Raw genomic sequence first — 10,752 nt, 5'->3', positions numbered from 1 at the left:
CTAATCTTTCTAACTCTGACTCTCTCCTTTATATAAATCCTTAACCTACTTATTTTCCCTTATTTCCAATTCTGCCCCCAAAGTCTCATGATTCTAATTAATTATATTCTTCCACTAAATAATAAAATAAGGGCTACTAATAAATATCAATACACAACAAAAAATATCACTCATCAAATAAATCAATTAAATTATAAAAATACTCTAAACTCAATCAAATAAATAAATATAAAATAGGGCGTTACAACTCTCCCCACACTTAGAATATTTTTGTCCTCGAAAATGTACCTCAGATCAGACGATCCTCATCTGTTGTCTGAGTACCAGATAAAGCAAACACCTTCCCACTAGACTGAACTTTCTTAGGTTTTTTACACTGAGGGCTAATGTGCCCTTTTTCACCACAGTTAAAACAAACTATATCATCATGCTTGCAATCTGCAATTGTATACCCTTTTCTGCCACAACGAGAACACCGCTTTACATCGCCACCACAAGCGTTACTCTTGTGACTTTTTTCTCCACATCGGTAACAAACAACTTCGGTTGGAGTATCTTTCTTTATGGGCCTCCTCTCATCATTCACCCTATGCTCACCCTTATCAGCCAGAACACTGTAAGGCTTAGGACGATTCTGCTGGTTCTTACTCTTCCGCTAATTCATGATCTTATAATGAGCTTTCGTGTCTTCCTCATAGATCCTGCAACTGCTCACCAATTCAGAAAATTGACGGATCTTCTGATATTCAATGGCCCGCTTGATCTCAGCACGCAAGCCATTCTCAAACTTAATACACTTGGAGAATTCAGCAGTCTCAGCAGTGTAGCGTGGATAAAACTTAGCTAATTCCACAAACCTAGCAGCATACTCAGTCACCGACATGTCACCCTGCTTCAACTCAAGGAATTCAATCTCTTTCTTCCCGCGAACATCTTCCGGAAAGTACCTGTTCAGGAACTCCCTCCTAAACACAGCCCAGGTAACAACTTCACCTCCGTTCTCTAGGATTGGTTGAACACTCACCCACCAATCATCAGCTTCCTCCGCTAAAATGTGCATACCAAAACGCACCATTTGAACCTCACTGCATTACATGACCCGAAAAATTCTTTCAACTTCTTTGAGCCACGTCTGAGCTCCATCAGGATTATACCTTCCCTTGAAAGTAGGTGGATGATTCCTCAGAAAAGTTTCCAGCATCCTAACTCCGTCATTAGCGCCAGCACCAGCATTAGGTTGTTGCCCCATAGCTTGAGCTACTGCTTGTAACGCAGCAACAATAGCAACATCATTTCTTCCAGCCATCTTAGTTCTCTACACAACAAACAACAATCAGGACAACACAATGACAGTATTCAACAGTCACACGACACAAACGACTCAACTACTTGACCGGACGGACCGACCTGCTCTGATACCAATTGTAACACCCCGCTTTCCCACATATAAATATTTTAAAATAAATCAGAGTTCATCACAAACAGGATGTCACATTTCGTTCTTCAAAATATAAATAGAGTTAAAATCTACTCTTTATTTGAAACGACTGCTGTCAATAATTTCGAATACGTCGCAGCGGAAAAATTCTTAAAAGTTTAAAAACAAATACTTGGCACTAAAGGCCTCAACATCATAAACAACTTATTAAACATTCCATTTCAATGGTTCATCAACATAAATCATAAAGACACGTAACAAAAGGAAGCAATGCAAAGATCCCCATCCCTTTACGTATCAGAGCATCCCTAAGACGACGCGTGAGGGAGTCAACTCACATCAACAGCTAATCCTGGTTATCTGCACGTTACCCACGTAGAGGCAACATTCAAACAGAAGGGGTGAGATTCACATTCAATAATAATAAGCATATAATTCATCAACAGAATTTAACAACATAACGAACAACAATTAAACAATGTCAATGCATCACATAATTTCTCGATAACAACTCATTAATTATTTCGACAACTTGACAACACGACAACAACACCGACAACTCAACATCAACGACAATGCAACGACAACAACATCAACTTGACAATGTATTATGCATGTGGTACCAATCAGGGCATCAAGCCCCCAACTTATAGAGCATAAGCTTTCAACGTGGTAAGAACGATTAAGCCCCCAACTTTATATATTCAACAGGGCATCAAGCCCCCAACTTTATATATGAATGACTATGCATTCAACAGGGCATCAAGCCTCCCCCAACTTTATATATGAATCACTATGCATTCAACAGGGCATCAAGCCCCCAACTTTATATATGAATGACTATGCATTCAACAGGGCATCAAGTCAAACCAAAGTCATTGGAAAGCTAACAAAATTATCTAAAACTTTCATGTGTATAGCAAGACTTAGTTCAGAACATAAATGGGTGAAAAACACCCATATGTGGGCGCTAGGAGCCAGGAACAGGCACCTGAGGCGCCAGCTCTCGGGTTGTGGGCGCTAGGCACCCTTACTGCAGCGCAGCACTGCGATGTACTCAAATTCTACGTTTTTGAGTTACGGGAGTGCTTCTAAATTGCCCTAAATGTCCACTTTAAGAGCCATTATGATCCAAAACTGATATGAAACATTACTGAGGGTTACCCTAACATTCAAACACTACTTTTCCACACAATTTTTCTAATTGCATCACTCTTCATATGATTAAATTCTCAAATCCATTACCCAAACTTTGGTTTTTGAATCTTAATCTCTCAACAACAACAATAGCAGTTAATCATGAATTCATTGAATTATCTACTTTTTCAACAGTCAATTCCAAATCAAAACTTAATTTCAAAATTCACAAATTCACAAACAACAACATGCTAAACTCAATTTCAGAATTATACAACCTAAAATTAGAGAAAGTTAATCCCACCCTTACCTTAGATTGATTGATTGCAACGTTCTACAGACCTTCTCTTCTCTGACTCTTCTCTTCTCTTGGTTTCTCCCTTTTCTCCCAAAAACAGTTTTCACGTATTATAATCTTTCTAACTCTGACTCTCTCCTTTATATAAATCCTTAACCTACTTATTTGCCCTTATTTCCAATTCTGCCCCCAAAGTCTCATAATTCTAATTAATTATATTCTTCCACTAAATAATAAAATAGGGGCTACTAATAAATATCAATACACAACAAAAATACCACTCATCAAATAAATCAAATAAATTATAAAAAGACTCTAAACTCAATCAAATAAATAAATATGAAATAGAGCGTTACATGGGTAGGTAGTAGCCAGTGACCTGCGCTGCAGTTCTGTGCAGTCCCGTTTTTTTTACCGTTTCGTCCGGCAAAACCGAACCGTTAACCCGATTCCAATTCAGTTTTCGCCTACGCGCTCTATTCAATAAATCCTATCATATTTTACTAAAAAATCATATTTTCAATCTCCAAAACAGCTTATCCCAGAATCACTTATTTCCCAAAAACACTTAAAATCACTTTTACTCAAAATCTCAATTTTGAATCCCCTAAGCCTAAATTTGGTCCCAAAGTTTGTTTAAATGTTTCTAAACATGAAAAGACACTCAATCCATATGAAACTTGAACCAAAACATCCTTTCAACAAAAATTTCCATTTGACCCATTTTTCATGAAAACCTTCAAGAACCACACAAATTCATAGCAAACTCTATGATTATGATTACCCATGCAATCAATCATCAACAACAACATCTCGTAACAACAACAACAACAATTAATCATGAATTCATTGAATTATCTACTTTTTCAACAATCAATTCCAAATCAAAACCTAATTCCCAAATTCACAAACAACAACATGATAAACTCAATTTCAGAATTATACAACCTAAAATTAGAGAAAGTTAACCCCACCCTTACCTTAGATTGGTTGATTGCAAGGTTCTACAAGCTTTCTCTTCTCTGACTCTTCTCTTCTCTTGGTTCCTCCCTTTTCTCCCAAAAACTTATTTTTCGTAAAAAAACTCTCTGACTCTTAATTTTTCCTATTCTTATTTCCTTAACCTATTCTCTTAATTCTACTTAATTCCACTAAACTCCTCTAAATTCTAATTCAGCCCTTCAAGTCTAATTATTCTATTTTTAATCATATTCTACTAAATAATAAAATAAAGCCATTTAGCAAAATAAAAACATACCACATAATCAATTAAATCATATAATTAGACTATAAACCCAATAAAATAATTAAATAGATAAATAGGGCGTTACAACTCTCCTCAACTTATAAAATTTTCGTCCTCGAAAATGTACCTCATGCAAACAACTCTGGATAAGACTCCAGCATCTTACTTTCCAACTCCTGTAACAGCCCAGGTGGGTCCCGCACCTATTAGTGGGGCCGTCCCACTACCCCGGCACTGTCACTCACAAGCTTAATCACTACCCCCCTCCTCTAGTAGTGTTTTTGCCTCCCGTGGGAATCGAACCTAGTACCTGGGGATAAGTACTACTTCAATGCATTCCCACTACCAATTGAGCTACTAGCTCAATTGGTAGTGGGAATTCATTGAAGTAGTACTTATCCCCAGGTACTAGGTTCGATTCCCACGGGAGGCAAAAACACTACTAGAGGAGGGGGGTAGTGATTAAGCTTGTGAGTGACAGTGCCGGGGTAGTGGGACGGCCCCACTAATAGGTGCGGGACCCACCTGGGCTGTTACAACTCCCACGTTAAACTTTCACTAGTCGCTCCTCCCCGAACGAACTTCTCAAGAGGTATCTCCTTGCCTCTCAACTTTTTCACTTCACGACCTTCAATTCTCACTGGTAAGGTCTCAACCTTAAGGTTATCTCTAACTTGCACATCATCCCTTGGAATCACATGAGATGGATCTGAAACATACTTCCGAAGTTGTGACACATCAAACATATCATGCAAATTCGAAAGATGCGGTGGTAAACCCACTCGATACGCCACTGTTCCAATTCTATCAGATATCTGGTACGAACAATAAACCTCGGAGTCAGTTTCTTTGACTTCAATGCACGTCCCACACCAGTCGAAGGAGTGACTCTCAAAAATACATGGTCTCCTTCCTGAAACTCAAGGTCTTTCCTAAGCTTATCATGATAACTCTTTTATCGACTCTGCGACGCTTTCATCTTTTCTTGGATCAACTTAACCTTCTCAGTAGTTTGCTGAATGATATCTGGTCCCAAAACTATACTTTCACCTGACTCGAACCAACTCAACGGAGTTCTGCACCTCCGACCATGCAAAGCTTCGAATGGTGCCATTCCAATACTAGAATGATAACTGTTATTGTACGTGAACTCTATCAATGGTAGATGACTATCTCAAGTTCCACCTTGCTCAAGTACACAAACTCTCAACAAGTCCTCCAACGACTGAATTGTTCTTTCCGACTGACCATCTGTCTGCGGATGATACGCCAAACTCAACCTCAACTTAGAACCCAAATCCTCTTGCAAAATCTTCCAAAATATAGAAGTAAACCTTGGATCTCTTTCTGACACAATGCTTGACGGAACACCATGTAGCTTCATAATCTCATGAATATAAATCTCTGCCAACTGAGAAACAGGAAAACTGATGTTAATCAAAATAAAATGGGCCGACTTCGTAAGTCTATCCACAATTACCCAAATCGCATCATGTCCTCTTGGAGTATTCGGCAAACTCGCACAAAATCCATGGATATACTATCCCACTTCTACTCTGGAATATCTAAAGGTGTCAACAACCCAGCAGGTTTCTGATGCTCAACTTTTGACTTCTGACAAATCAAACATGAATACACAAACTGTGCTACATCACATTTCAACCTAGACCACCAAAACAACTTCTTCAAATCATGATACATCTTTGTAGCTCCCGGATGAATACTCAAGCTACTTCTGTGACTTTCTTCAAGAATCATCTTCTTCATCTCATCATTGTAAGGAATACAAACTCTGCCTCGAAATCGCAACACTCCCTGATCATAAACTTTTAAGTCACTATCCTCAGTCTGATTTCTACCAATCAATAAATCTACAAACTTTACATCCACTTTTTGCGCTTTTTAATACTATTCAAAAATTCACTATTAATCTTCAACATTCCCAACTTCACACTCTGAGGTGACAATTCACAAACTAAACTCAGGTCTCTAAACTGTTCGAGCAGCTCCAACTCTTTAACCATCATAACAGACATATGTAAATTTTTCCTACTTAAAGCATCTGCAACAACAATAGCTTTACCTGGATTATAATTCAACCCAAAATCATAATCTTTCAACAATTCAAGCCACCTTCGCTGCCTCATATTCAATTCCTTCTGGTCAAACAAATACTTCAAACTTTTATGTTAACTGAACACTTCAAATCTAGAACCATGCAAATAATGTCTCCAAATCTTAAGTACAAAGACTACTGCAGCTAACTCAAGATCATGAGTAGGATAGTTTCGTTCATGAATCCTCAATTGTCTAGATGCATAAGCCACTACCTTGTTATTCTGCATAAGCACACCACCTAAACCCAACTTGGACAGATCACAATACACAACAAAAGGTTCATCGGACTTTGGTAAAATCAAAACCGGAGCCGTCGTCAACCGCTGCTTGAATTCATTAAAGTTGTTTTCACACTGAACATCCCACACAAAAGTTCTACCCTTACAGGTCAACTGAGTTAACAGAAGTGCTAACTTTGAAAATCCTTCTATAAACCTGCGGTAATAACCTGCCAAACTCAAAAAGCTCCTAACTTCGGTAACCGACTTCGGTGTCTCCCATTGCGATACTGCATCAACCTTAGATGGATCTACAACAATACCACTACCAGAAATAATATGGCCAAGAAAACTCACCTTGTTCAACCAGAATTCACACTTTGACAATATGGCATATAACTTCTTCTCTTTCAGCACTTACAACAACAACAACAGTTCTGTGCAGTCCCTTTTTTTTACCGTTTCGTTCGTAAAAACTCAACCGTTAACCCGATTCCAATTCCGTTTTCGCCTACGCGCTCTATTCAATAAATCCTATCATATTTTACAGAAAAATCATATTTTCAAATCTCCAAAATAGCTTATCCCAGAATCACTTATTTCCCAAAAACACTTAAAATCACTTTTACTCAAAATCCCAATTTTGAATCCCCTAAGCCCAAATTTGGTTCCAAAGTTTGTTTAAACGTTTCTAAACATGAAAAGTCACTTAATCCATATGAAACTTGAACCAAAATATCCTTTCAACAAAAATCACCATTTGACCCATTTTTCATGAAAATCTTCAAGAACAACACAAATTCATAGCAAGCTCTACGATTATGATTACCCATGGCATCAATCATCAACAACAACATCTCATCACAACAACAACAACAGTTAATCATGAATTCATTGAATTATCTACTTTTTCAACAATCAATTCCAAATCAAAACCTAATTCCCAAATTCATAAATTCACAAACAACAACATGCTAAACTAAATTTTAGAATTATACAACCTAAAATTAGAGAAAGTTAATCCCACCTTTACCTTAGATTGGTTGATTACAAGGTTCTACAAGCTTTCTCTTCTCTGACTCTTCTCTGCTCTTGGTTCCGCCCTTTTCTCCGAAAAACTTGTTTTACGTAAAAAAAACTCTCTGACTCTTAGTTTTTCCTATTCTTATTTCCTTAACCTATTCTCTTAATTCAACTTAATTCCACTAAACTCCTCTAAATTCTAATTCAGCCCTTCAAGTCTAATTATTCTATTTTTAATCATATTCTACTAAATAATAAAATAAAGCCATTTAACAAAATAACAACTTACCACATAATCAATTAAATCATATAATTAGACTCTAAACACAATAAAATATTTAAATAGATAAATAGGGCGTTACAGATATCAGTTGAGGAACCAAAGTATCTGGATCTACTTGACTAGCTTGCTGCCTATAATACTATTGCCACCAACTAAAAAACGCTTCAGTGCATGCATATGATAATGTAAAGGGGGTAGGTTTGAAGATATGTGTTTGCTCTTGAATTTGTTGAAGGAGTACTCTCCAAGTATGTTTCTTCTGTCCTTCTTTAAATCATCTGAACACTTGTATAAAGAGCTAGGTTTTGGTTGCACCGAACCAAACTGTCTTGCAACCAGGTTTGGCTGATAGCCACATAATCCCAAAGAGTCAGTAGCTTTGATCCTGCTAGACAGGAAGGTATGAGTCAAGTAGGCTTGCCATAATGCGTTTGTCTCTGCCTCATCTTCGATCTTAATTGCTGGGAATTTTCTAGTGAACCAATCTGGCCCACAGTTTCTAGTTGTGAATGGGGCTAACGACGGGCTAAACACATCATACCCTAATAAAGCTTTATAAGCATTGGTGAATAATTCTTTGGAATTTGTGCTTTCACATCGAAGCATGGCTAAGCCTATCCCTTCAGTCGACCTATTGTCATATGCCTCTTGAAAAACACTTGGAAGGAAAACTTTCAGCTTTGTCCTAAAAGTGGCTAGAAGCCACAATTGAAACAACCAAAGAGGGCCAGGGATAATCAAACTACTCCCAGATTGGTACTCTTTTATGCCAGTCACTGCTTGGTTCAAGCTCTCATACAAAGACCCTAAAATGAGATTGCTCAAGCAAATATCTCTCCCCTTATGCAACTGTATAACTAAGGTCTTATACCTTTTGGCTACTTGTATTGATCTCGTGCAAAAGATGTACATAGACAACCAATAGGTTAAGAAAGCAATATGCTTTTCATCTGTGACTTCAGCACATGTAGTATCATGATGATCTTTTATGAAAATGCCATAAGCAAACCTATTGAAATCAAAGGAGATTTCTGAATCATATCCTTCAAGGTCAAAGGTTTGGCCAATAGGCTTTAGACCAGTAATGGTAGCGACATCTAGTAAAGTGGGTGTGTGCATACCACATTTCAAGTGGAGACTACTAGTCGAAGTATTCCAGAAATGAAGGAAAGCAATTAGCATTTCTTTATGATATCTCGGGCCTTGCCTAGACAATTGGATAAGGTCGAAAATTCCTATATCTTTTTAGAATTGACCCTTTTTGCCTTCTACCTTATTTAACTAACAAATATATTCACCATTATTTTCATATTTGGGTTCTGTCCTAAACCTAGATTTCATGAAAGTTAGGTTGTAAGGACCTTTGGTGAATATTAAAGGCGAGCATTTTTCAAAACAAGGAAAAATGGCGCCAAGTTCCGCATTGTTATCCTTATCATCTGGAATGGGTCCTTAACACCCAGATATTTTATATACATTATTTATGTCATTTTAATAATTTTTTAAATTTATTATATATTAACAATTTTTTTTATGCATAAAGAATTTAAGAAAATTGTAGCACTCTCTATTTAATTTTATTATTACTAGCGTCCAGACGGGCACTCCCGTGCCCGTCTGTCCGCTTTTTCTACTGCGCTAACGCATATATACTTTACCTTGTTTTTTTTTTGTATAAATAAATTAATATATAGTTTGTCATTTACAAATATAAGAACTAAAAACCTGATGAATATAGATTTATTGATGCCCTTTTATCCTCTTTTTTTGTTTGTGTGTTGCGATAACATATGTATACGATATATTTACTCTTCTTTTGTATAATTTTATATCCACATAACTATGTATATGGATGACATGAAATATGCATCCCAAGTATAATGTCATGGTAATTAACACATATTAAAACATTGCATCCGTTTGTAGAAACATATTAAGAAAATATTTTATCTAAAATCAGTAAACAAACCTCTTTGTATCCAAAGTTTGTAAAGCAATTCATATCAATATTTATCATATCAATTCAAAATTTCACATATTTTAACTGATGTTAAAACATAAACATGGTAGCATGAAACCTTCAATGTAAGTGATATATTGAAACTTCATGTAGAAGTAGATTCAAATGTGCTTTAACTATGTTTAAAATAATGGAACTTCATGTTGAAGTAGATTCAAAGTGCTTTAACTATGTCTAAACTAATCTAACTAACAGGACATGCATCATTTGTTTTGTGCAACTAAATTTGTGCTTTACTTGCACTATAACTCTATTAACTCATTCTTTCAAGGTTGTTGCATTATTCTAGAATATCAAGACTGGGTGTAAGGCTGATGTGGCTCCTGTGACATTAGTTATGAGGAATCCGAAATAGCCTTCATTCATATCTCAATTAGAAATGTGAAGAAAAGACCAACAACACTCAATTTGAATGTGAAAATGTATAAACTTAACAAAAAGAAGATAGAAAATATAAGAGGGAAAAAATTAACACAAATCATGTACCATTTTGAATGGAAAACTAAACGCAACCACTGAAACTCATTAAGTCCATAACTAAAAAGTCTAAAGCAAAAATTATTTTCTTATTGCAGTAGCAAGGATTAAAACAATAAAATAGGCAAAAATTTATCACTGATATTTATACTCCTTCAAACCAAAGGTGTTCAAATTATAGAGTAAAAGTTAAATATCATAGCATCAATGCAAGGTGAGGTCTATTGGTGATCTAAATATAATCATCTTAAAATTCAAAAGAGAATGCAAATTAACTTTGAAGATGCACATCTGGTTGGATATGAGGGTGTTAGAGTATACGATCTTATAGAAGGAAGGAAAAGAGAACTTTGAATCAAAACAAAAGGGAAAAAAGAAGTGTACGATATTATATTATAAAACTAAACTAACATCAAAATTTTGAGGCATCTTCATTCACAAACAAATTAAACTCCCCTGCCATAAACAAAATTCATAGTAAATAAATAACATGT

General features: G+C 36.2%; 1 pseudogene; it reads right to left on the bottom strand.

The window, feature by feature from the left end:
- Positions 1-289: 289 nt before the first annotated feature.
- LOC146915796 (uncharacterized) lies at positions 290-1,306 on the bottom strand (annotated as a pseudogene).
- Between the last annotated feature and the right edge of the window lie 9,446 nt (positions 1,307-10,752).

The sequence above is a fragment of the Medicago sativa genome, chromosome 6 (assembly GCF_051527215.1).
Source record: "Medicago sativa cultivar Bolivia chromosome 6, Bolivia_mono, whole genome shotgun sequence".
Classification (NCBI taxonomy): Eukaryota; Viridiplantae; Streptophyta; class Magnoliopsida; order Fabales; family Fabaceae; genus Medicago; species Medicago sativa.
The sequence above is the reverse complement of the archived record's forward strand: the minus strand, read 5'-3'. Positions and strand labels throughout refer to the sequence as shown.